At 51.3% G+C, this 26,722-nt stretch overlaps 1 long non-coding RNA gene across 1 annotated transcript; it reads left to right on the top strand.

Annotated features, from left to right (window-relative positions):
* The first annotated feature begins 18,256 nt into the window (after window positions 1-18,256).
* LOC129052256 (uncharacterized) lies at window positions 18,257-24,899 on the top strand. Its single transcript, XR_008517224.1, has 2 exons — window positions 18,257-18,402; window positions 23,096-24,899. It is a non-coding gene; the product is annotated as an uncharacterized LOC129052256 (long non-coding RNA).
* Window positions 24,900-26,722: the final 1,823 nt, after the last annotated feature.

The raw sequence follows: 26,722 nt of genomic DNA, 5'->3' as shown, positions 1-26,722 counted from the left end.
GAGTATACCACACACCATTGAATGATATGCTTTTATTAAGTGAGTGAATTGCATGGTATGTAAATTATATCTCAGTACAGCAGTTACACATTAAACATACACATGTTGAAATACAAAAAAAGAAAGAAAAAATGCAGAAAATAGAAATAGAACTTGCAATGATACAGATGTTGACATTTGCAGACAGGAACTTTGGAATGCATTATAAATATTTTTGAGGATATGATGAGTGAACAGATGGGAATTCACTGTGTGGCTTAACAGCAGAAGAAAACATCAGTAAATTTGAGGAGACATCAATTGAAATTATCCAATTGGAAGAATAGAGAAAAAGAATAGAGCCTTAGTGACCTGTGGGGATAATATACGTTATATGTTAATATATGGAACTAACATATAAAGAGGCCTAATATATATGTAATTATAATCCCAAAAAGAGGAGAGAGAGAAAAAGGTAGAAAAAAATTTGAAAAACTAATAGCCAAATATTTTCCAAATTTGGTGAAAAATATTCATGCACAGGTGTAAGAAACAGGACAAATACAAAGAAAACTAAACTTAGGCACATCACGGTAAACTGTCACAAACTGAAGATAAGGAGAAAATCTTAAAAGCAGTCAGAGAAAAAGGACACCTAGGCACAGGGAAACAGCTGATTTTCGTTTTAAACAATGGATTCCTGAAGACAATGTAATAATACCTTAAAAGTGCTTAGTTTGGAAAAAAAGCTTGTCAAGCAACATATTCAATAAAAGCTATCCTTCATAAATGAGGGTTAAATAAAGACATTCTGAGTTTTTTTAAAGCCAAGAAAATCCATTGCCAGGAGACATAAACTACCAGAAATATTAAATAAAGTTCTCCAGGCTGCAGTGAAATGAAACCAGATGTAATTTAATATCCATAGGAGGGAATGAAAAGCATCGAAAAAGGTAAACATTTTGAGTCCATAAGCATTGTCAAATTTATAACATATGTGGAAGTAAGTGTATTTGTCAACAATAGCACCAAAAACAAGGGGTGAGTAAATTAAATTATATTGTTATAAACTTGTTTAAATTGTATATAAAGTGATTCAGTATTAATTGTAAGTGGTCTGTTATAAAAATGCATGTTGTAACTCCTACAGCAACCACTAAAAAGTTTTATTTATAATAAGTCAATAGAGGAGATAAAATAAAATACTAAAAAACATTTTATTTACCCAAAAGAAGATAGAAGTAGAACATAGGATCAAAAACCGTGTGGAACAAAAAGAAAACAAATAGCAAGATGGTAGACTTAAACTGAACCATATCCTAATTGTATCAAATGTAGATGGATTATACCCTTGAGTTCAGAGGCAGAAATGGTCACACTGGATCAAAGAAGCAAGACCCGACAGTATGCTGTGCCCAGGAGACACACTGGGAAGACCCAGGGCAGTAGAAGTTACAAAGATGGACAGGGGCGTGTGACACAAAGAGTGAGCACAGGAAAGCCAGGGTGGCTGCATCCATACCAGACAGGGTGGGGTTTAAGACAAGTAGCATCAACAGAGATAAGGAGATATACTTCACAATGAAAAAAGGCTCATTTCATCAGGACATCAGTCATAAATATGTAGCACATAATAACAGAACTTAAAAATATATGACCATACTCAAAACTGACATAATTAAAGAGAGAAATAGACAAACTCACAATCGTAGTTGGAGATTTTAACACCCTTTTCTCAGTCTTTGAGAGAACAAGTAGACAAAACATTAGTAATAAGATATAGATAAACCACCAATGAACTTGACCTAATTGGCATTGATAGAACCCTCCACCAAATGCTGCAGAATATCCACTTTTTTTTTGCAAATATTTGGAGAATTCACTAAGACAGATCATATGTTGGACTTTAACATAAGCCTCAATACATTTCAAAAGTTTGGAATCTTTAAGAGTATATTCTATTATTACAAAAGAATTAACTAAGAAATTTATTTGGTATTTAGGGAAGCCCTCAATATTTGGAAATGAAGCAATGCACTTCTAAATATCCCACAGGGTCAAGAAAAGACCATAACGGAAGCCAAGAAATATTTCTAGTGAAAAGAAATAAAAATATAACATATCATAATTTGTGGGATACAGCTAAAGCAGTGCTCCCAAGAAAGCTTTAAATGTTTATATTAGAAAAGCAGAAAGGTCTGAATGTCTAAAATCAGTTATTTAAGTTTCCATCTAAGAAGATAGGAAAATAAGAGCAAATTAAACCCACTCCACTTAAAACAAGTAGAAGGAAGAGAAAAATAATGGTAAGAAAAGAAAGCAATGAGGCAGAAAATAGGCAAACAATAGAGAAAACACAGCCAAAAGTTAGCTCTTTGAAAAGATAAATAAAGTTGATAAACCCTTAGCAAAAGTGATCAAGAACAAAAGATAAAACACACATTTTCTATATCAGGAATAGTATTCTAAGGATTAGATGGGTAATAAGAGAGTATTATGAACAACTTTATGCCAATAGATTAGATAATGTAGATAAAACATAAAAATCCCTTGAAAAACACAACTAACAAAAACTGACATGAGAAGAAAGAGAATAGACCCACATCTGTTAAGTAAACTGAATTCCTAACAACCAGACATTAGCACAAGGAAGACTCCAGGCACAGCTGGCTTCACTGGTGAATTCTATCAAACACTTAAGGAAGAGATATTATAAATTTCACACAAACTCAGAAAATAGAGGATGAAGAAAAATGATTTGTTTTATGAGGCCAGCCAATGGTTCACTAGTAAATATTTAACAATTAGCTTTCTGGGGGAAATGTATGATCTGCAGTGTTTGCCAATTTCTGTGATGTACATACTTACACCATGGCTGACGTCACTACCAACGTGACACTGGTGTGCAGAGGTGGGGAGAGATGCATGCAGTTGGCCCCTGTGGGCCATGGTGAGTTGGCTTCTGCATACCAAGGCCAGCATAATCCTGATACCAGAGTTGATGATGAAGACATTCCGAGTAAACGACATTACAGACCAAATATTCCTTATGAACAGAGACACAGAAACCCTTAACAAAATACAGGTGCTCCTCAACTTACGATAGGGCTATGTCCAGCTAAGCCTTCAACTTATAGGATTTTTGACTTACGGTGGGTTCATCCAGATGTAACCCCATCATAAGTTGAGCACTTATGGGTATCACTTTCATACCATGGTAAAGTAAAAATATTTTAAGTCAGAGACCATCTTTACAGTCCCTTGGCATGCACATGTGGGGGAATGGTTTCAGGAGCCCCTGTGGATACCAAAATCCAATGATGCTCAAGTCACTCATATAAAATGGCATAGTACTTGCACATAATATGTATTTGCATAGTATACCCATATCCACCCATATACTTTAAATCATCCCTAGATTATTTATATACCTAATAGAATGCAAATGCTGTGTAAATAGTTGTTATACTGTATTTTTTTATGGTTGTATCTTCATTTTTTATTTATCTTACCTTTGAATACTTTCCATCTCAGGTTGGCTGAATCTGTGAATGAGAAACCTGTAGATATGGAGGGCCAAAAGTATCAACAAGTCAAATCCAACAATATGACAAAAGGATTATGCATTATGACAGAGGAATATTTATCTCTAGAATGCAAGATTGGTTCAATATTCAAAAATCAGTGATTTTATTTTTACCATATTAACATAAAGGAGAAACCTATATGATCATCTAAATAGATGCAGACCAAAAATTTCAATTCGACTGGCACTTGGATCTTCCTCAGTGTCACAAAGGGCATGGACAGAAATCCTGCAGCTTCCCCTCTAATATTATGAACTAGGCCAAGACATATTTTTGACCTTGACATAGGCAAAGATTCCCTAGAAAAGGTACAAAAAGCGTTAACCAAAAATTAACCCAAACTGGTAAATTGGTAAGTTGTTCTTCAATCAAAATTTTAAAAGACCATCAAAGCCACCTTTAGGAAAAGAAGAAGACAAGTCACAGACTGTAGAAGCGTCTGCGGTCACACAAAAGTGTCTTCAAAACCTTTAAGGAAAATGTGTATTGTGAAAAACTATGCATAGATTTCAAAAATTGTTTGTGCAAAAATAAACTCATACTAATTTGTTATAACATGTCTGAACAGGATCTGGTGTGAGGCACTAAGAAGGATAAGACATCAGTTTGGGCCAGGCGCAGTGGCTCACGCCTGTAATCCCAGCATTTTGGGAGGCCGAGGCGGGTGGATCACCTGAGGTCAGGAGTTTGAGACCAGCCTGGGCAACATGGTATAACCCCATCTCTACTAAAGGTACAAAAATTAGCTGGGTGTGGTGGCGCATGCCTGTAGTCCTAGCTACTCAGGAGGCTGAGACAGGAGAAGTGCTTGAACCTGGGAGGCAGAGGTTGCAGTTAGCCAAGATTGCACCACTGCTCTCCAGCCTGGGCAACAAGAGTGAAACTCCATCTCAGGGAAAAAAAAAAAAAAAAAAAAGACATCAGTTTGAAAAGACCTTCTATTGGAGCAACATGAATTCTGCTAAAATTGAAGCAAGAAAGAAGAAACACCAAATTAATGAAGAAGCTTCGTGAGAGAATGTGAAATCATTGATACTTTACAAAAAGTTTATGGGGACAATGTCCCAATGAGATCAGCAGTTTACAAGTGGATAACCTGTTTTAAGAAGAGGCAAGACAATATTGAAGATGAAGCCTTCAGAGGCAGACTATCCATGTCAGTTTTTGAGGAAAAAATTAATCTTGTTCATGCCCTCATTGAAGAGGACCAGCGATTAACAGCAGAAAAAATAGCCAACACCATAGACATCTCAGTTGGTTCAGCTGACACAACTCTTACTGAAAAATTAAAACTGGGCAAATTTTCCACTCGATGGGTGCCAAAACTGTTGTGCCCAGATCAGCTGGAGACAAGAGCAGAGCTTTCCGTAGAAATTTTAAACAAGTGGGATCAAGATCCTGAAGCATTTCCTTGAAGAACTGTAACAGGAGACATGGCTTTCCCAGTACCATGCTGAAGACAAAGCCCAATCAAAGCAACAGCCACGGAGAGACTGAGGGGCTCAAGTCACAGCAATGGCTACGGAGAGGCTGAGGGGCTCAAGTCACAGCAATGGCCACAGAGAGGCGGAGGGGCCCAATCAAAGCAATGGCTACGGAGAGGTGGAGGTGCTCAAGTCACAGCAAAAGTGGACTGGTCAAGAGCCAAGGTTATGGCAAGTTTTGGGGATGCTGGAGGCATATGGCACCCACCTTACAGTTTTGATTTGGTTCCTTCTGGCTTTTTTCTTCCTAATCTTAAAAATTGTTTTTAAAGAACGCTCATTTTTCTTCAGTTAGTAATGTAAAAAGACTGCATTGAGATGGTTAAATTCCCAGGACCCTCAGTGCCTTAGGGATGGACTAAATGGCTGGTATAATCACTTACAAAAGTGTCTTGACCTTGGCGGAGCTTATGTTGAGAAATGAAGTTTACATTTTTATTTTTATCTTTTAATTTTATTTTTCCATGAACTCTTTGAAGTCCCTTCAGATACCTGGCAAATAACTTAAATGCAGAATATAGAAGTAGCTTCTGTAAGACATAACAAAGAGACAAACATGAAAAGCTGCTTGCAATTAGTCACCAGGGAAATGCAAATTAGAACAACAGCAAGGGGCCATTGCGTGCCTGTGAAAATGACCCAGGCGGACATGCCTGGCCACCCTGCCTGCCGTCAAGTGGAAATCTAATCCATTGCTGTTGAGAGTGTAAGACACTTTGATCACTTTGAAATATAGTTGATTGTTGTTCTTATAAAATAAAACAAACACCTCCCTTAGGATCCAGCGATTCCATTCCTAGGTGTTCATGCAACAGCAATAAAAACATACCCACAAAAAGACTCGTACATGGATGTTCACAGCAGCTTTATTTGTGGTATCCTCAATCGGGAAAGAAGCTCCGTGTTCTCTGATGGTGAATGGAAACGCCACCGTTGTGCCACGTCCGTCCAGTGGAATACTACTCAGCAAGAACAAGGCGAGAACCACGGCTCACCCCAGAACAGGCATCTCTCAGACATCATGTTGAGTGAGAGAAGCCAGATTCAAAAGAGTGGTGCATGCTACATAATCACCTTTACTTGAGGTTCTAGAATAGGCAAAGCTACTCCCTGACCAAAAAAATCAGAAAGTCGTTGCCTGGTTTGTTGGGGGTTAGGTGGCGGCTGGGCAAGGGGCATGAGGGAACTTTCCGGGGTGATGAAGTGCTGCGTATTTTGAGTGGGGTGTTGTCACATGTTGTAAACATTTGTAAAAGGCCATAGGATTGTGCCCTCCAAGTCTGTGTATTCATTGCAAGTAAATTAATCTATGCAGATGGAGTATTTTATTACATGGTTTTGAGAGATTCTTAGGTTAAGTCTAAGAACTGCTGAATCTGGGCCTCCGGGAAAGATGTGAAAAGAAACCGCCAAGGACAACAATGGGTCTCACACTGGGGACCTCGGGCTCTGGTCTGGCCGGTCCATCTGTGAGAGAGTCCAGCATCCGCAGGCTGGGAAGCCAAGTGCGTTATGCCCCACCAGTGGCTGGCCTTGGCAGGTGGTCTCCCTCTGGGCGTGACATTCACTAAAGGCACTGAATGTATTTGTGCCTTAGTTTCTCATCAATAAAAGGGAAGTGGCCCTGACCACGCGAGGGGATTCACGCTGATGAGCGGCCTCTGCAAACCAGGCGCTGGCCATCGACTCTCATTCTTCAGCCACCAAAGCTTGAGGGAAAGAGGAGGGTGGTGAGTTCAGTCCGGGGTGTGAAGCCACCGCACCCTCTGCAACCCCAGCTGGACATGGGCCTCACCAGGAGGCTGCAGTGCCGGGATCCCGTGGCAGTGGCAGGGTGTGTGCAGGGGGCGCCTGCCCTGGCACCTCTCTCCTCTCAGCCCCTGAGCAGGCCTCATGTTCTCCTTTAGCGATGCCCTTGACAAGAAGTCACGCTTGGCTGTCAGCATGCGTGGGGTGCCTGAGGGCAGCTGCTTGAAATGTTCCTTTTCCAGGGAGCCTCCTGGGAGTGCAAGCTCCTCGGCACCCCCTGTGTGGTCCTGGGCTCCGTTCCCACCTTCCACCTGTCTCAGGCACCTGTCTGCCCAGGTGGGCGGCTCTCTCATCCTTTCCTCATGTGAGCCCAGCGCGGTGGTGCCACCTGTGTGGCATGGAGGCTTCCTGGGGGGTGCTGGGGAACCCAGGAGGGCAGAGCTTTGTGGGACTGGAGGCAAATCCCAGCCTGGTACATCCTGGGTGCTTGAAAAATGCTGGAATAAATGATGGAATGAAGGAGCTGCTGGCAGGGCCAGAATGGTGGACACCAGGTGGGTGTTCGGAGGAGGCAGTCACATGCCAGGCTGAGAGAGGGGCACCCGCGCATGGGAGCAGCCGGCAGGATCTCAGGGGCGACTCAGAGGGATCAGCCTGCAGGTCACAGCCTGGGCTGTGGTCTGGTGGGCTCTGTGCTGCATGTGTGCTTGCGAAGTTAATTACAACCACACACAAACTCACTGCAAATTGTTCCCAGTTAGAACTGCAAATTCACTGGAACAAGGAGTGCTAATTACATTCCACTTGTTACCACTGCCTCTTGTTAATATTCCAACAGCTGCTTCAGCAAGATAATGATGGCTCCAGCCGAAATGATTGAACAGATAGATTTAAAAATCAGTACCGGTTGGGCACAGTGGCTCACCCCTGTAACCCCAGCACTTTGAGAGGCCGAGGTGGGTGGATCACCTGAGGTCAGGAGTTCAAGGCCAGCCTAGCCAACATGATGAAACCCCGTCTCTACTAAAAAATACAAAAATTAGCTGGGCGTGGTGGCGTGCCCCTGTAGTCTCAGCTACTCAGGAGGCTGAGGCAGGGGAATCGCTTGAACCTGGGAGGCAGAGGTGGCAGTGAGCCAAGATCACGCCACTGCACTCCAGCCTGGGCAACAGAGTGAGACTCCATATCAAAAAAAAAAAAAAAAAAAAAAAAAAAATCAGCACCAGCATAGTTCCCACAGTGTTTTCCTCCACACACAAGGTGAAGCCCCGGCATAGGGGAGCATCTGTACTCCCTGAGAAGGCGGCAGACACGTGCACGCAGCTGTGGGTGCATTTGACACCCTCCACGATGACTTCGTGAACACTCAGGTGAGTGTGCAGCTCCCAGCCTTGATTCCGTCCTCACAAACAGAGCTGCCCCGCCCCCGGCCATAGCTGCGGTCTATTTTGGGCTAATCATGTCGCATTGCAGAAAACTTCAGAGGTACGGAGCGCGGCTCTGGCCTCCTTTCCTTGCTTCTTCTCTTTCAAGGCGATCGCAGTTGCTTGCTGTCTTGCTGTGCTGTTACGGCAATGAGGCTTTTTTCACAACTTTGTGAGATAAAATGATACAGGAATCATAGTCACCACAACAACAGTGTACCCAGACCCCAAGCAGCACAAGTGCCTCTGGTGCGTACCCGCAAATGGGCTCGGCGTCCAACTCTCCTGAGGCAAAGCAACACCTGCTGCCATTTAAAAAATAAAGTAGTTTTTAAGAGACAGTCTCTCTCTGTCGCCAGGCTGGGGTACAGGCACCATCGGAGCTCACTGCAGCTGTTGCAATGATTGTAGAGGTACAGGAAGTTGCAAAGACAGACACAGCAGTAGAGAGACAGCCCATGCATCCTTCACCCAGATCCCTCCACTAGAGGACGGCCTCACAACCAGGACGTGCCTCCGACAACATGTCTGCTCTTTGCCATTTATCCACGCGTGACCACTATAGTCAAGATATAGGGCTCCTCTGCGGCTGCAAAGATCTTCCTCCTGCTATCCTTTTTAGTCACAGCCTCCAGCTCCTTCCCCACTCCAGCCTCCTCCAAATTCGTCATTTTGAGAATGTCATAGAAATGAAATCACGCAGGGTGTGACCTTTGGAGACTGGCTTCTTTCCCTCGCGTGGCGGTAGACGGTGGTCTTTCCCCAAAGACCCGCCGGAGCTGTTGTGTGCTTCACCGGTTCTTTCTCTGCAGCTGAGTGGAGTCCCAGGGTGTGCAGCACCCCAGCGTGTATAGCCATTCATCTTTTGTTGGACATGTGGTTGTTTCTGGTTCTTGGTAGTTACAAATAAAGTTGCTATGAATAATCGTGATAGGGTTTTGTGTGAATGAAAGTCTTCCTTTCTCTGGGATGCATGCCCAGGAATGCAGTTGCGGGTTGTAGGTGAGCACGTGCTTGGTTTTGCAAAACACTGCTACACCGTCTCCACGTGGCTGCCCCGTTTTAGATTCCCGCCAACAGTGTACGAGTGATTTCGTTTCTTCATGACCTCGTCAGCGTTTAATGTTGCCGTTATTTTTTATTTCCGCCATGCTGATGGGTGCGGAGTGACATTTCATCGTGAGTCAAATGTGCAGTTCCCCCTGGCAGAGGACATCAGATGTCTTTGCCTGTGTTTATTTCCCTCTGTACAGCCTCTCTGGTGAAATGTCTCTTCTGCCCATTTTCTCACTGGATTGATTGTTTTTACTGTTGAGTTTTGAGAGTTGAAGGAATATATTCTGTGAGTCTTTTGTCGGGCATGTGGTTTGTAAATGTTTTCTCTCAGGCTATAGCTTGTTTTCTCATCCCCTTTTCTTTAATTTTAACTAATGTCTTTAACTATTTTTAGTTATTTCCACTGAAACTGATGAAGCTGTGCGAACTTCATGTAAATACAGTGACTTCCTGCCTGACGATCCTTATGACAAGGTTTCTTCCATAACCTGGTATCCGTGTGCCGAAACTGGCTTCAAGCAGCTGACAGCACGCTGGGCTCAATGCAATCACTGTCTTCTCAGACAGATCTGTTTGAAGATATAGTCCGGGATATTGGATGGGAATGTTGCCATTCAGATGTGAAAACACCCCTCCCTTTTCCATGCCCTTGTTTCTGCTTGGTACAAAGGAAGTGGGAGCTCAGGCTGGGTTACCTGCAGGGGCTGGAGGAGCTGTCCATATTAAACCTGCCTCGGCGCTCATGGGAAAACGTGCAGCCGCTAGAGAACTCTGGTCACCCGTCAGCAGCACCGTCAAAGGCTGACAGCCATTTACATTTTCACAGGTGCCAGGGCCACCTCTCCAAGAGCTTATCTGGGTGGAGGAGACCAAGTGTGCTGGTCTCTGTCTCTACATGGTGAGGGTTGGGTGGACAGTCGCCTCTGAAGGTGTCCCAGCTTCGCTGAGTCCACAGCCAGGCAAAGCCACCTTCGGTGTGAACGTGGTAGTTGGGCCAGCATGGCAGTGTCCCTTCTGTGGCCCTGTGTGTCCGCTGGCTTGTGGACTTGCATCCACGCTGTAAATCGACTCGTAGACACATGCCAAGGGAGATTTCAGAAGAGAAGTGTGTTTTATCATGGAAAGCTGTTTTCTTCCTTTTTTAAACAATTTATTTTTAATAACAAAAGTTTGTGGAAAGAGAAGTTCAGAACCTATGTATTGCTGGTGGGGATATGAAATGGTGCAGCTGCTTTGGAAAGTAGTTTAGAAGTTTCGCAAAATGGTTAAACATGGAATTACCATGTGATCTAACAATTCCAATTCTAGGTATGTACCCCAGAGAAATGAAAACATACCTTCACATAAAACCTTCCCATGAATCTTCATAGCAACATTATTCATGATAGTCAGGAAGTGGAAACAAGCCACTGCCCGTCTACTGATGAATGGGCTGGCAAAATGTGGCTCCTCTATACAATGGAATATTATGCAGCCATCAAAAAGAATGAGGCACGGGTGTATGCTACCACACGAGGGAGCCGTGAAAACATTTCGTTAAATGAAAGAAGCTAGACACAAAACAACACATATTGTATGATTCAACTGATCGGAAATGTCTGTAACAGGCAAACCGGGAGAGACAGGAAATAGATTTGCAGTTGCCAGGGGTTTGGGGTGTGGTGGGGGCAGTGGGGAGTGACTGCTAATGGGTACAGGGTTTCTTTTTGAGGTGATGAAAATGTTCTAAAATTGACTGTGGTGATGGTTGCACAACTCTGTGAGTGAACACACTCGGAACCATCGAGTTGTGTACTTTAGATGGGTGAATGGTATGCCATGTGAGTTATAGCTCAATAACGCTGTTTTACATATTGAATCTGTGTCTGAGCGGACCGGAGACGCCCGGGGGCTCCCCTCCCTCTCTGCCCATGCTCTTTCCTGCCCTGATTTCTATTCGATTCTGATGACATTTAAGCGATTTCTCAGGCCGCCAGCGAGGCCGAATGTTTTGACCAGGAAAATGATTGGAACACTCACTTCTTACAACTTTGCAAAGAACCAGTTGTTGGACTCAAATTCTGCAGCTTTTCTCCCTAACTCATCAGCTTTGACTTTTCCCCATCTTCTCTTTATTTGTTACTTTTCTTGAGTGACTTGGGCGGCTGTATTCATTCCATTCATCTTAATATTCATCTGGAATATGAAGTTCAAGGCCACGTACCTTTCCCTGAGCTCAGCCTGGCCAAACCCCACCCACTCTCATAGGCATGGGGTACTTATTTCTTGGTCATGTAACTTAAAATAAATTGGGGAATTTTTATTTCTATTTTTATTAATTTTGATCAGAGTGAGATTTGTACTATTTACCTCTTTTGAGTTTCTTTTGGATTGTCTAATAGATGGCCAGTTTTGGGGACACCACCAGGCCTCCTGGGGCTAGTGTCTGGCGAGGCCCCTGAGTCTCCTCAGTGTCATTGCTCATATCCAGCCTGACCCACTCCCCACCTCCCGGGGTCGGGGTGTCCAGGCGTCAAATGTATCCCAAGGGAGACATGAGACAGGGCTTAGACCCCTCTTTGCCGGGGCCGGCTGCCCAGGGTCTGGCTGTGGTTTCCAGGGCTCCTGCCCCCCACCTGGGAACATCAATCTGGACACAACACAGCCAGCCACTAAGGAACCAAACTTGCCCTTGAATCCCAAACCAACAAATTCAGATCAATTAAGCTAATCCAGCGTCACCGATCTTGAACTCAGGAAACGATTTTTCCAAAGTCAGCAGTCTTTTAATTCACTACTTATTAATTAAAGTGTGTCTTTTTGATTCATGTTTTTAAAGTCTTGATTAGGGTCAGGCATGGTGTCTCACGCCTATAATCCCAGCACTTTGGGAGGCCGAGGTGGGTGGATCACTAGGTCAGGAGTTTGAGACTAACCCGGCCAACATGGTGAAACCTCGTCTCTACTAAAAATACAAAAATTACCCGGGTGTGGTGGCAGGCTCCTGTAGTCCCAGCTACTCGGGAGGCTGAGGCACGAGAATCACTTGAACCTGGGAGGCAGAGGTTGTGGTGAGCTGAGATCACGCCACTGCACTCCAGCCTGGGCGACAGAGCCTCCATCTCAAAAAAATAAGTCTTGATTAGGCTTTTCATCAGCAAGCAGGCCCTCACTGCTCGTTAGGGGACAGTCACCTTTTGGCATCTGGTCCTACGGGGAAGCCAGGCTACCTACATCCTCTCCTATCCAGGGCCAGAGGGTGGGCAGCTGGAGCCCTCTCCCCACTGGGCAGGGCCGTGTTGCCCTCTGAGGCGTTGCCAAGTGGTGGGAACGGCGCATTCCAGAGACAGAGCAGCCGGCCCAGGCCTCCTGCTTGGCAGCAAGACCGGCGCCCAAGACTTGGAGGGGCTACCACCCCCTCTGGGCCCCGCCTCCCCTCTGGGCCCCGCCTCCCCTCTGGGCCCCTCTTCCCTGGTGGCCCCGCCTCCTCTCTGGGCCCTGCCATCCCTCTGGGCCCCTCTTCCCCTGTGGCCCCGCCTACCCTGTGGCCCCGCCTCCTCTCTGGGCCCCGCCTCTCCTCTGGGCCCCGCCTCCCCTCTGGGCCCTGCCTCCCCTCTGGGTCCCGCCTCTCCTCTGGGCCCTGCCTCCCCTCTGGGCCCCGCCTCCTCTCTGGGCCCCACCTCTCCTCTGGGCCCCGCCTCTCCTCTGGGCCCCGCCTCTCCTCTGGGCCCCGCCTCCTCTCTGGGCCCCGCCTCTCCTCTGGGCCCTGCCTCCTCTCTGGGCCCTGCCTCCCCTCTGGGCCCCGCCTCCTCTCTGGGCCCCGCCTCTCCTCTGGGCCCCGCCTCTCCTCTGGGCCCCGCCTCTCCTCTGGGCCCCGCCTCCTCTCTGGGCCCCGCCTCCCCTCTGGGCCCTGCCTCCTCTCTGGGCCCTGCCTCCCCTGTGGCCCCGCCTCTCCTCTGGGCCCCGCCTCTCCTCTGGGCCCCGCCTCCTCTCTGGGCCCTGCCTCCCCTCTGGGACCTGCCATCCCTCTGGGCCCCTCTTCCCCTGTGGCCCCGCCTCCCCTGTGGCCCCGCCTCCTCTCTGGGCCCCGCCTCCTCTCTGGGCCCCGCCTCTCCTCTGGGCCCCGCCTCCCCTCTGGGCCCCGCCTCTCCTCTGGGCCCCGCCTCCCCTCTGGGCTCCGCCTCTCCTCTGGACCCCGCCTCCCCTCTGGGCTCCGCCATCCCTCTGGGCCCCTCTTCCCCTGTGGCCCCGCCTCCCCTGTGGCCCCGCCTCCTCTCCGGGCCCTGCCACCCCTCCGGGCCCTGTCTCCTCTAAGTCCCAGACTCTCCTTGGGCCCCACCTCTCCTCGGGTCCCACCTCCCCATCCAGGCCCCGCCTCCCCTGTGGCCCCGCCTCCTCTCTGGGCCCCGCCTCTCCTCTGGGCCCTGCCTCCTCTCTGGGCCCTGCCTCCCCTCTGGGCCCCGCCTCCTCTCTGGGCCCCGCCTCTCCTCTGGGCCCCGCCTCTCCTCTGGGCCCCGCCTCTCCTCTGGGCCCCGCCTCCTCTCTGGGCCCCGCCTCTCCTCTGGGCCCTGCCTCCCCTCTGGGACCTGCCATCCCTCTGGGCCCCTCTTCCCCTGTGGCCCCGCCTCCCCTGTGGCCCCGCCTCCTCTCTGGGCCCCGCCTCCTCTCTGGGCCCCGCCTCTCCTCTGGGCCCCGCCTCCCCTCTGGGCCCCGCCTCTCCTCTGGGCCCCGCCTCCCCTCTGGGCTCCGCCTCTCCTCTGGGCCCCGCCTCCCCTCTGGGCTCCGCCATCCCTCTGGGCCCCTCTTCCCCTGTGGCCCCGCCTCCCCTGTGGCCCCGCCTCCTCTCTGGCCCTGCTTCCCCTTCCGGGCCCCGCCCCCGCACGAGTGTGGCCTTCTTGCCTGTGGGATTTACAAGGAGCCATTTCTTCCTGCCACATCCGGGGGTGCACTGGCCTGCCCAGTGGTCACGCATCCTGGCATGCATGTCAAGGTGAAGGCTGACCGTGAGGCGTGGAAGGAAGGAGCCGAGGGGACAAACCTGCTGGGCTGTGGTCAAGTGCCCAGAGCTGGCACAGGAACTTCTGGGTTTCCAGGGCCCTTCCTTCAGGCTGTAGTCCACCGGGGCAGGGGTATGGGCCCAGGCTTTGCTCGGTTTATCAGTACAAACTTTACTAAGGTGGTTTCTTAAAAGTTAAAACAGGGACGTGAACCTGCTGCATGACCCAAAGGCAATCTTGGCCACCAGTTGGTGGGAGATTCTTGGCTATCTTTGCCCACTGGGCTCTGGGGAGGCCGACAGCTTTGTTACCTGGCAGCTTCCTCAGGTCGTCTGGGGCCGAACCCAGCCCCAGGGCCACTCTGCAGGGGGCTCTGCTGAGACTCATCGCTGGGTGGGCATCATTCTGGAGACGAGCACCCTGCCAACCTCTGAGTAGGAACCTTGGAGACCCTGGAGTCTGTCCGCATCCTGGGTCCTGGTACCTGAGCATCCCCTCGATGGCCAAGGCTGTGTCCTCCTCTTGGCAGTGGTCCCGGTGGATTGGTATGAGAGGAGCCGCCGCTATGGAGCCGCCGTGACCCGAGGAGCTGGCCATGGGGGCTCAGCTGCAATGACATCTAATGGTTGGCTCCTTTATTGGTGGCCGACGTCCCCTGAGGGTCCGCTCTGTTCAGGTGAAGGGCCGGGATCTGGGGAGTATTTCCCCAAGGCTCTGTACTTGGCTGTGAGTGGCTGCACAGCTGTGGGTGGTAAAGCCTAGGTGCTGGGCAGCACGGTGAGCTCCTGTACTAAGGGACAGGTGCCTGGAGAGAGGCGGGAGGCAGGGAAGGGGGTCCCCAGGAGTGAAGGCGGCCCCCAGTGTCTGCAGAGCCGGCGCTGGGCGTGAACACGACAGGGAGCTGGATGGAGGGCAGTGGTCCTGGACACAAAGGCCTCGCTGTCCCTGAAAGGGGCCGGAAGGTCTGAAATCGCCCTGGAGTTGACCTGTGCTCAGTGAGCTCACTCCGGTGGCTGGTGGGAAAGGGCCTTATCTACTGCACTAGTCTGGGGGGAGGCCACCCTCTCACTGGATCAAGTCCAGCAGCCCCCAGGATTCACTGGCAGCTGCACATGGAGAACGTCTTTGGGTGGACCCTGGTCCCCCCAGGCCAGTGTCACCAGCTCAGGTGCTCTGAGCGGCTCTGCACTGCACACCAGCATCCTGCCTTGGACGTGACCATCTCCAGGGAAGTGTGAGCTCTGAGTCCAGCTTCTCTGGGGACGTGCTACAGTGTATCTGGAGCTTGAGTGTCTGGTCCCCCCCAGCAGCAGTTGTCGTCACCGGCGCTGTGTGCAGCCGGTCCTGGCCCCTTCAAGGCCATGGGTGCTTCTGAGGCCCATGGTCATTGCGTCCCCATCGCTGGGCTCCATGCAGGTGTTTAACCCAGGGTGGGCTGGCATCTGATGTGGAAGCCATAGTTAAGGCCCTTCCTCCTCCTGGGGTGAGGACAAGCCAGGCTATGAAGATAGGTGGCATCTGGGGGGCCTGTGGGCTTCACTGCAGCTGGCACCCCATCCACCTTTTCCTCAGCAGGAGATGAGGGGCAGCAGTGCCGTTCCCTGCCTTGCCTGCTGTGTGACCTCAGGCAGCCACTCAACCCTCTCTGAGCCTCGGTGTCCTAATCTGTGAAGCAGGTGAAGACCCCTTTCTGCTGTACATCCTGGGGTTGGGGTCCTCATGGGGCTGATGAACCAGGAAGGTGTATGTCAGACCGAGGTGTGGCCTACACAGCTGGCATCACTCTGGCACTGGCAGCCCCGGGTCATGTGCCTGGTTATGGGTGTGTGTGTTTGTGGATGTATTTCCCATGTGTAAAATGATGCTTGGGTGCACAATGGGGATTGTGTATGTGTGTACGTGTGTGCACACAGTTACGTGTGGCTGTGTGCATGTGTTCCTGTGCACGTGCCTGGCTGTTTGTGTGTGTGCATGTGTGTGCACGAGCTCCAGTGAGTGCCTCTGCCCTCAGGGCTGCCTATCTTTAGGACTCGGGCCAGCGCCCAGTGTAACAGACACAGTGGGTGCCTACCCGGCGGGAAGCTTCATGGTGCCCTGAGTCTGCCCAGGGGAAGTAATGTCACAGGGCTCACAGGCCGGTGAGCCCTCCAGGCCTTGGGAGGAAGAACAGATGAGCCTTTAATATACAGGCTGGAGAAACCATGGCCCCAAGCTGGGAGGGAATAGCATTTGTCACCCATGGTCTCATGGCAGAGCCATAAAAGTCAGTTTTCAGCAAAGGGCAGCATGGAACCCTTGATACCTGTATGGTTAGGGTTTGTGTCCCCACCCAAATCTCATCTTGAATTGTAATCCCCAGGTGTTAAGGGAGAGACCTGGTGGGAAATGATTGGATTATGGGGGCAGTTTCTCCCATGCTGTTCTCATGATAATGAGTGAATTCTCATGAGATCTGATGGTTTTATAAATGGTAGTTGTCCCTGCACTCTCACACACTCCTCTCTCTCACCTGCCGCCGTGTAAGACCTGTCTCTTTCCCTTTCATCATGATTGTAAGTTTCCTGAGGCCTCCTCAACCATGTGGAACTGTGAGTCAATTAAGCCTCTTTTCTTTATAAATTACCCAGTCTCAGGTATGTCTTTATAGCAGTGTGAAAACAGGCTACTACAATATCCTTTTTAATAAAGACAATAAATTGGGCTCAACCCCCAGGCGTGTCTTTAAATGCTGGCTGCTACTCGCTGCTGGCGGGAACTAGCCAGTGACTTCCACGGTGGGGCTTCCGTGCACCGCATGTGACACGGGGCAGCGTCTCAAGCAGCCAGTGCTGCACCCACCCTGTGCTCTGGTGAGGCCGCTCCTCCGTCCACCACCGAGTACCAGGTTATGTGGGAGGCAGCCCTGCACGTGGCCGGGTTGGCTGGATTTGCTTTTTAGTTTTAATCAGAGAATCCATTTCCACAGCATTGAACTTACTTCTTCATCGCTGACGAGAAACACCTTCTTCGGCAGAAAGCCCTGCTCGGCCGAGGGAAGGAAGGACTCACTGCACCTCCTCCCTGAGCTGCGCCCGCCCTGGGGCCACACCAAGGCAGAAGGACCCTATGTCCACCTGAACAGAGCGTGCATCTGGGCCGCGCTGGAGCACAGGGTGCTTTGAGGCGGCCCCTGCCCCTTGCTGTGTGGGTGGCCCGGCCCAGGGGCAGCTTGGGGACCCGACATGCCTCCTCTCAGGTGGGCATTGTGATCTGTTCCACACTTGCCAGCCCGATGATGGAGGCGGATGACGCCGTGGAGTTCAGCTGCAGGGTGTATTTCCCACGTAGTGGAACAACGTCTGTGTTATTTTTCCAAAACAGGGGCGCCGATGGAAAAGGTGCTGGGAGACCCCTGGGCTGGGGCGTGAACTTCCCACCTTTGCGAGCCGTGTGGTTCATTCACATCTGATTTTTATGATTTGCATGTGGCCCTTTTTTGGTCTTTTGGGGGTCAAGACGGTAAGAGCAGCAGCCGGAACCTTCCCCTGCAGCCCTGGGTCTCGTGCTTGCGGACGGTCGACCCCAGCCTATGTGTCCCCAAGAGGATCTCCGAGTTCTTGGGTGACGATTTCCTTGTCTCGGGGAGGGGAGTGAGGGGGGAGCACTCACTTTGCATTTCAATGGTTTTTTATTAATCCACCTGCACATACACAAAAAATCCCTTTCTGTGCTGTGCAGGGCATAATTTAAGCAGGCTTCAGAAATAACGGGGGAGCCAGCGTTATTGTTATTCTCCGTATACAGATGTTTATTCTGCTCCCGCACTTCCACTTCTGTCTAGGCAGTGACGACATAAATAGGACGTGTCTCCTCGCCATCTCCAAAAGCCTTTGTTTTCCGGGACAGCAGCCTATTATGATGTCACACAGTGGGACAGTAATAACCATCCCCCCCACCCGAGAGTCTTAACACAAGACAATGAAAGGAACCGTATTGTGTGGTGGCGGGCGGGTGGGTGATGAGGGGACGAGGGGAGGAGAGGAGGGGAGGAGGGCGAGCGGGGGAGGGGAGGGAGCGGCCCCTGCTGACCACACGGGCAGAGCACACGGGAAGCACGGTGTTGGATGTGGACAGTGATCTGAGCCTGTCCACGGCTTTGGTTGGAAAGGTGAGTGGGTGAGTGAGGAGGAGTCCCACACACCCTTCTCTGGGGATTGGGACCCAGTGCCCTAGAGTGAGCCTTCCGGGGTGGGGATGGCAGCCCCTGGCGGTGAGGCTCCTACACTCCAGCCCCAAGGAATCTGCCCCAAGTCGGGAGCAAATGGTCAGGTGTGGCCCCGATGGCAGCAGGACCTTGAGGAGATAGAACCCATCACAGTGACACCACAGCAGCGCCTGGAGGGGGAAAGTCTCATTCTCTTCATGGGTGCAGAAAAGAGCTCCATAAAATTAGACTTCCACTTAGGACATTTAGAAAGCCTCACAGTGCATCTGGAAGACGAAGGAGTCTTCACATGACAGGAGGCAACGAGGGTGCACCCCACATCCCAGGAGCAGGGCAGGGTTAGGGAGGGTGAGAAAGTGGGGGCCTGGGGGTGGGGATGGGGAATAACGCCGCCCCGGGGGACATTGGCTGTGCTCAGGGGTCCCCAGTAACCTGCACTGTGGGCGTTGGCGAAAGTTGACGCTTCTAGGTTAAAGACAGTGTAAGAAAATCAGGGCATTAACCACAAAAAGGGAGAAAATAAATGTAGGAAATGTCATTTCTAATAACACCAAACTATGAACCACACCAGAGTAAACAGCAAAGAAACGTGACACATTTATGGCAGACCCACAAACCTCGAGACACTGAAGAAGACCCGAGACATCCCTTCCATGAATTGGAAAGATTGCTGTTAGGAAGGTGACCATTTTCCCTGGGTCTGTCTGTAGATGCACATCAGTGCCAGCAAAGTCCAGTGGGGGAGGGTAAGAGAGAGAGATTGATTTTAGAAGCCAATTCTAAAATGTATGGAAAAGTACAGAAAGGCTGGGAGCAGCCTAGACCCTCCTGAGGAGCAGGTGGACGGTGCAACAGCGGATGGCGAATGCGACGTGTTATGGGGCCGCAGTTGCTCAGAGCACGAGGAGCTGCTGGCGGGGGGCTTGGCCACTGACCCACGAGGTAGGACACGGCCTGGGCACGGAGGGGGGCCTGTGCTCGTGCCCACGCACGCTGGATGTGTGATGAAGGGAGTGGCGTTGCAGGTTATTGAGGGAAGGTTGGACTCTTGTTCTCGTGCCGGGAAAGTCAGGTGCCCACGTGGGAAAAAGGAAAGTAGACTCCCACGGCATTCAGATCCCCCCAGGTGGATGCCCGGAGGGCAGCGCTTTTGACCCAGAGCCCCGGCCTGATGACCTCACAGACAAGGCCCCCAAGAGCCTTTGCTGCAGCGGAAGTGGGTAACGTCAGCACACATGACTTTGTTTCTCAGAAGATGCGGGAGAGGGTGAAGGTGCGGTCATTCATAAAACTCACAGGAACTCAAAACCAGAATATGAAGGACTCTGAATCAGCAAGAAAAAGAGGACTCCAAAGAAAAATGGGTGGCACAGCTGAACAGGCGCCTCCCCACACACGGGGCAACACTCGAGAACACCACCGTGGGATGCCGCTGTGCGCCCATCAGGACAGCCCGGTTAGAACGACCGACAGCATTGTGTGTCTGAGGACGTGGGGGCCGACATGCCCGTGTGCTTCTGGGGGAGGGCACTACAGGAAGGCCCTGCACACGCTCTGGCGAAGGGTGCCCCTGCCTGCAGAGTTCTGGAAAACAGCCCAGGTGTCTGTCGGTGGGCAGATAAATACGTGGCAGCGTGGCCACGCCAGGAACGTGACACAGCCACAAACATGCACGGACAAGGGTCACACGTGTAGTGAGGACGGAGTTTAGAACCGAGATGGCAGGAAAGCAGCAAATCAGAAGAACACACCAAGAATATTCCTTTTACAGACAGTTCGTGAACAGGCGAAGCTGCAGACTATAGTATCTAGGAGGCATATAAAGAGGTAAAAGAAAGCGGAGATCCAGCAACCCCCCTTTTGGGTCAATCTCCAGAGAATTGGAAGCAGGAACATGAAGAAATACTGGCACACCCGTGTTCACAGGGGCCAAAGGGTGGAGGCCACCTGCGTGTCCGTCGACAGATGGACAGAGAAGCGAAATGTGTCCATCCATCCAGAGGAAAATGATTCAGCCTTAAAGAGGAAGGGGAGCCTGTTGCCCTTGACAGCACGGATGAACCTCGAGGACGTTATGCTAAATGAAATGAGTGTCACAAAAGGACAAGTACCAATGGAATGCGTATTCCACTGGACTGGAATTCCAATGGTAAGAGACACCAGAGTCATCAAATTCACAGAGAAGATAGACAGGCATCTCCCGGGCTTGAGGGGAGGGGATGGGGAGTCGGTGTTGAATGGGGACAGAGCTGTAGTTTGGGAAGTTGGAAAAGTTCTGGAGATGGATGGTGGTGACGGCTGCACAGCCACGGGAATGTTGTTGATGCTCCTGAACCGGGTGCTTAAGAGTGGCAAGAATGGTCAGTTATGAGTGGTCATATATGTTATGTTACGTATATTTTATCACAATTAAAAAACTGAGGAAAAAAATAAAGTCGGGAACAATGATAGGAAAGACAAGGATGGCGTTCCTCTCTAGAGGGAGGGACGCAGAGGGCCCCTAGAGGGCTGATAACATTTGGCCTCTGATTCATAGTCACTTAGACACACGCACTTATGCGCTTTCTCCTGTGATATGATATTCCATGATAAAAATGGTAAAAAAATTAAAACAAGCCAACAGGCACCCACCTCTGCCCGCCGCTGGCTGTGCTTGTGTGAACATTATTTGCCACGAATTCTTTTTGGCAGAATGAGCAAACGTGGAGTCCAAGCTGCCTCCGGATGGGGCCCAGTCCCTGGCACACGGTGCCTCTGTGTGGGAGCCGGGAGGCTCCAAGGAGGGAGGCTTTCAGAGGGAAGTGATTGTGGAGCTCTCTGGGCAGAATGAAGCCTCAGCACTTTGCAGCGAGATCTTGGAAGTGGAAAATTTGCTAATTTCTCAAATGTTTCACTTGACAAAATATTTCTCAGGGGAAACGGTAGCATCTGGGGCCGAGGCTTTGCTGTTTGCTTTGGGGAATGTGATTTTTATAGTTATGTTCAGAGATGAGTGCCATTGGCAGGCAGGTGAGGAGACTGATCCGTGGGCCCACTGGCAGGGAGGTGAGGACACTGACCCGTGGACCCTCCAGCTCCATTCTCAAGGGCAGGTCTCTGTCACCACTGCACAGATGCCCAGCTCCGTCTGGAGGGCACCCGGCACGAGCATTCTGCCTGACAGAGTTTCTTCATTTATGCCTTGTCTCCTACACCTTTGAAAAACGAATAGGCTTGATTTTTTGGTGTGGCTTTAGGGTTACACATAAATTAAGCAGAAAGCACAGAGAGTTTCCTGTTCCCCACTCCCCTGCACACGGCTTCCCCCGTGATTGGCCTCTTGTGTTGGTGTGGGACGTTGTCACAGGGGAGACATCTCTATTCACCAAAGTCCAGAGTGCACCTGAGCGCACGCTTGGCCTGTGCATTCTGTGGTTTTGGACAATGTGTGAGGTCAGGTGCCCGCCACTGCTGTATGGTGTGAGGTCAGGTGCCCGCCACTGCTGTATGGTGTGAGGTCAGGTGCCCGCCACTGCTGTATGGTGTGAGGTCAGGTGCCCGCCACTGCTGTATGGTGTGAGGTCAGGTGCCCGCCACTGCTGTATGGTGTGAGGTCAGGTGCCCGCCACTGCTGTATGGTGTGAGGTCAGGTGCCCGCCACTGCTGTAGCGTGTGAGGTCAGGTGTCCGCCACTGCTGTAGCGTGTGAGGTCAGGTGTCCGCCATTGCTGTATCATACAGACCAGTTCCACTGCCCTAAAACTTATCTGCTCCCCCAACCTTGGCCACTCCTGGTCTCTCCACTGTCTCCAGGGATTCACCTTTTCTAGAATGTCCTATAGCTGGACTCATACATTCCCCTCAGCCTTTCCACACTGGCTTCTGTCGCTTAGTGATACGCATGTGTTTCTCCACGCCTTCCTGTGGCTTGATAGTTGTTCCTTTTTAGTGCTGAGTCATATTCCATTGTTCCTGGACCTTTTCCCCCCAGAGGGTTGGCAGGAATGGGCCAGCCCTACCTGCTGCTGCCAGGCCCCCGTTCACAGCACTGCGCACCACCAAGCTCACCGCCAATTCCAGGCTCCGTGGTTCCCAGGTCCAGTGCAAGTTCTTTCCCAGTGGGGCCCATTTCAATGGAGTATTTGGAGCAGAAACATTTTCCTGCGTCTCTGCTGGCTGAGGGTCCTTGGGTGGGCAGCTACCTGCGTCTGCCTCACCTGTCTGTGGGGCAGGGGTCCCGTGGGGCGGAAGTGTCCTGGGGTGCTGAGGCTGTGGGAGCCTTCAGGACGGTTTCTGACCTGCTTTATTTTTGTGGATGCCCCCCAGCTTCAACCAAAGGTCGCCCACAAACCCAGGGACTTGTCCTCCTGAGAGCCTGGGGCAGCAGGCAAGGGGATTCAGGCTCGCGGGGGTCTCAGAGATCAGTGTGCAGCCTGCCTGCTGTGAGCCCTCCTGCCAGTCTGTAGATACGGCAAACCCAGCGGCTCCTCCCCACAGAAGCTGTGATGGCTTCTTTCTCTGCCAAGTTTCTAATCACTGTGCACCCATCTCTTCCTCATTAGAGAGACTCAGCCCATGTTCATTAAATGCAAAGCTAACTCCCCACCGGCAAAGAGGCCTGGGTGAAGAGGATAATGATCGCATTTGCTTCCTTTCAGAAAATTGCATCTCTTATCCTGGGGCAACGCATCTATAAACACAGAGACAGTCATCTGAGGCTCTTTTTACGAGGCTGATGGAGTGGAGGGAACCCTTCTCCTTGGCCACCTCTGGCTGTCCCTGGACTGAGACAAGGCCTCAGGGGAGCTCTGAGGGCCAGGCTGAGAGAGACAGTCCCAGGTGCAGAGCCCACAGGACCCATCACCTCGGCCCCAGCCCAGCCTCCACAACCATGTGGTCTTAGAGAATTCGGCTTCCCCGAGCCCCACTTCCTGCCTGCAAGGAGGAGATGATCACAGAACCAGCTCCCAGGGTGTGAGGAGGACCAGATGCAGACGGAGCCTGCCCTCTCCCTGTCCAGCAGAGCGGAAGGGCAGAGGGGGTGCTGCCTCCCCCCTGCTGGGAGCCCCATGCCAAGGCCCACCTGCCCGCTCTTTCCTGCACGAAACATAGCCAAGTCTGTTGGTGCTGGTGCCATCTCCAGGTTCAGTTTGTTTAAAGAGCCATGGAGAATCAGACACCCACAGTCCTGAAGGAGGCGAGACGGCTCTAGGGTGGGACGTGACTCCCGCTGTCTCCCCAAACACTTCGCTCTCGGTAGCCTCCCCAGCCTCTCTCCATTCTCCACACTGCAGCCTGTGGCCTGCGTTCATCCTGACAGCCCTCAGCGGCCTCTGCTGGCCTCTCCCCTGGCCTTTCTCAGTTTTGCTCATCTCTCTCTTTGGATTTTGTTCTGTTTTACTGAGTTGTGTAATTTCCATGGCTCCACAGCTGTGTTGGGCATCCCCAGCCTGTCTGAGGCCTCCTCTCCCTTCAGGGGATGGTCCTCCTGGCAGGGCCCCTCAGGGACATGTGGGTAACAAAGGCTCCAGAGGCGAGCTTCCTTGGGCTCTGGAGTCCGGCCCCTCTGTGTGGCTCACCTCCGTTCCCTCCTCTGCCTCCTGCCCCCCAGTGCCCGGTGGCGCCCACCGAGCGTGTAGAGAGGGCCTTGGGGCAGGACGGCTGTGCAGTGGCCTGAGCCAGGAGGGGGACCAAGGCCCCAGCCCCATCCATCTCTGCCCTGCTGCCATGTTCCTGCAGGGGTGGCTCCCGGGATGGGAGTTAATAACTGGCTGTGATTAGTAGATGTTCTGGGTGACTCAGGGAGGACTCACCCAGCCTTCTTTTTTGGCAGAGAAGGGGTTTAAGTTTGTTGCGTTGACGTAGGCCTGCTGGCCCTTGATTTGGTGCGAGAGGGTTGAGGGGCTGCTAATCTGGCTGTGATTCGTCCCCAGGCTCCCACGCCCAAACCAGAATATTCATGACATGACCTTGGGCTGGGGACAGCCACCTGCCACAAGTAAGTGTGGAATCACGAGCTAAACATACTTGGGAGGGAGGAGGAGCTGGGAGGTCCTGTCTTTATCCACTCGACCTGGGGCAGAGACGTTGGAGAATAGACGCTGGCCCCACCCCCGAGATTTGCGTGAAGGATGCCCTGTGCAGGTGTGAGATGTGGTTATACGAAGAAAGAATTTCATGGGCTGGGCACGGTGGCTAACACCTGGGATCCCAAAGTGCTGGGTGGATCACCTGAGGTCAGGAGCTTGAGACCAGCCTGGCCAATATGGTGAAACCCCATCTCTACTAAAACAAAAATTAGCCGGGCGTGGTGGCGCATGCTTATAGTCCCAGCTACTTGGGAGGCTGAGGCAGGAAAATCACTTGAACTCAGGAGGCAGTGGTTGTAGTGAGCCGAGATGGCGTCACTGCACTCCAGCCTGGGCGACAGAGTGAGACTCCTTCTCAAAAAAAAAAACAAAACACACACACATACAAAAAAAAGAATTTCTTGTTTTTCTGGAATTCAAATTTAACTGGGCACCTGTTTTTTCATTTGCTAAACCTGGAGACCCTAACAGCAAGGAGCCCTGGGGCTGACGAGATGTTGGAAAAGGCCGGCTAAGCCTGTGCCTCCATCTACCTGGGGTTAATTCCAAGCCCGGCGAGGTTGGGGTCTGGCCTTGGGCCACAGTGGTCCACACTTCAGTTTTCTCTGCCTCGGTGTGACCATTGGGAAACTAGGACCTTGAGAGCCCTTGCAGGGCTGCCGTGATGGCCCCAGGATTCTGCGGCTCAATGTCAGTTTGCGTGTGTGGTCAGGGTCGCTCTCCCATCACCTCGTGTGGGCTTTTCTGTCCTGGTGGTCACCTTGGGACCCATGAGACTCTCCAGCATCTGGCTCTGGCTCTGGCCAGTCTCTGCAGCCGGTGTCATCTCGGCCATCCCTTCCCACAATACGCTTGTTGCCATGACCCTTGAGGTCTCTGGGCTGGTCCATGGGTCACAGGTGTCTGGAAAGGCTACAGACAACATGAGCTTGGGGACCACATCCACTGTGTCCACTGCAGGCTGAGGGACAAGGGCCACCATGGTGCAGAAACCATGGCTGTGCTCAGGGACCACCTTCTGCAGATAGGTTTGGCTGTCACCCAGGCTGGAGTGCAGTGGCATGACCTTGGCTCGCTGCAGCTTCCTGGGCTCAAGGGGTCCTCCTGTCTCAAAAAAAAAAAGTTAATTAAAATATAGTCCCAAACAAATGGCACTGGGAAAACTGCACATCTACATAAAAAAGAATGAAGCTGGACCCTTACCTCACACCATATGCAAAAATTAACTTGAAATGGATCAAAAATTAACTTGAAACCATGGAGCCACAGCAGCACCAGCCCCTACCGCACTGAGCAGGCTCAGGGTGGATCCAGGCCGAGTTCAGTCCTGGCTGCTCTGCGGGCACCATTGTGTTTCCAAGTAAATCCAACCCTCGTCCCATCTCCTTCCACAACTGGATGTTGAGCTACCCTCTGTAAGATCATATCCACCCTTTAGAAAATAACAAGTGGAAAGCACAGCAAAGATACAGGTGTGGCCCCATACAGATGCCGTCTCCTACGTGACCACCATTCACACCTTTATTAATATATGTGTTATTTGCATATAAGCACAAATGCCCCCTGAAAACACACACAGGGCCACATGGTGTGGTAGGCAGAATAATGATCCCACAAAGTGGCCGTGTCCGAACCCTGGAACCCATAAACGTGGCCACAGGGACCCTCCAGGCAGGCTAAAGTCAGAGGCCCTGAGGTGGAAAGATGACCCTGGGTTACCAGGGTCTGAGGGTGCAGTGCCATCACAGGGTCTTTACAGGGGAAAGAAGGAGGCAGGAGATTCAGAGAAGAAGCAGAGGTCACATGATGTGAGGACGGTGCCATGAGCCAAGGGCTGCAGCAGCTTCCAGAAGCCGGAAAAGCTATGGCATCAGCCCTGCTTGCATAGACATCAGCCCAGGGAGGTGGCATTGGACTTCTGGCTGCTGGGCCGTCCGATGACATGGGGGTTTCCACCCTTCTGTTTGTGGTGAGTTGTTACAGGGCAACAGGACCTTGATGCACAAATGTTTGTGCCATGGCTGACTTTGGCCTTGCCTCCGGATGCGTTCTCAGGAGCTGCGGCTCTGGTGGGCGGTGGGGTGTGGTCAGGGGGCCCGTTACGCGTCCAGCCCTGGGTGGTGCCTGTTCTCCCTGAGGGTCGCCAGTGCTGTGGTGCTGCCTGGCCGTGAGCTCGCTGCCCCTCCCTGACTGGCC

This window comes from Pongo abelii, chromosome 21 (genome assembly GCF_028885655.2).
Source record: "Pongo abelii isolate AG06213 chromosome 21, NHGRI_mPonAbe1-v2.0_pri, whole genome shotgun sequence".
Lineage (NCBI taxonomy): Eukaryota > Metazoa > Chordata > Mammalia > Primates > Hominidae > Pongo > Pongo abelii.
Note: the sequence above shows the minus strand (reverse complement) of the source record. Positions and strands in the feature narration are given on the sequence as shown.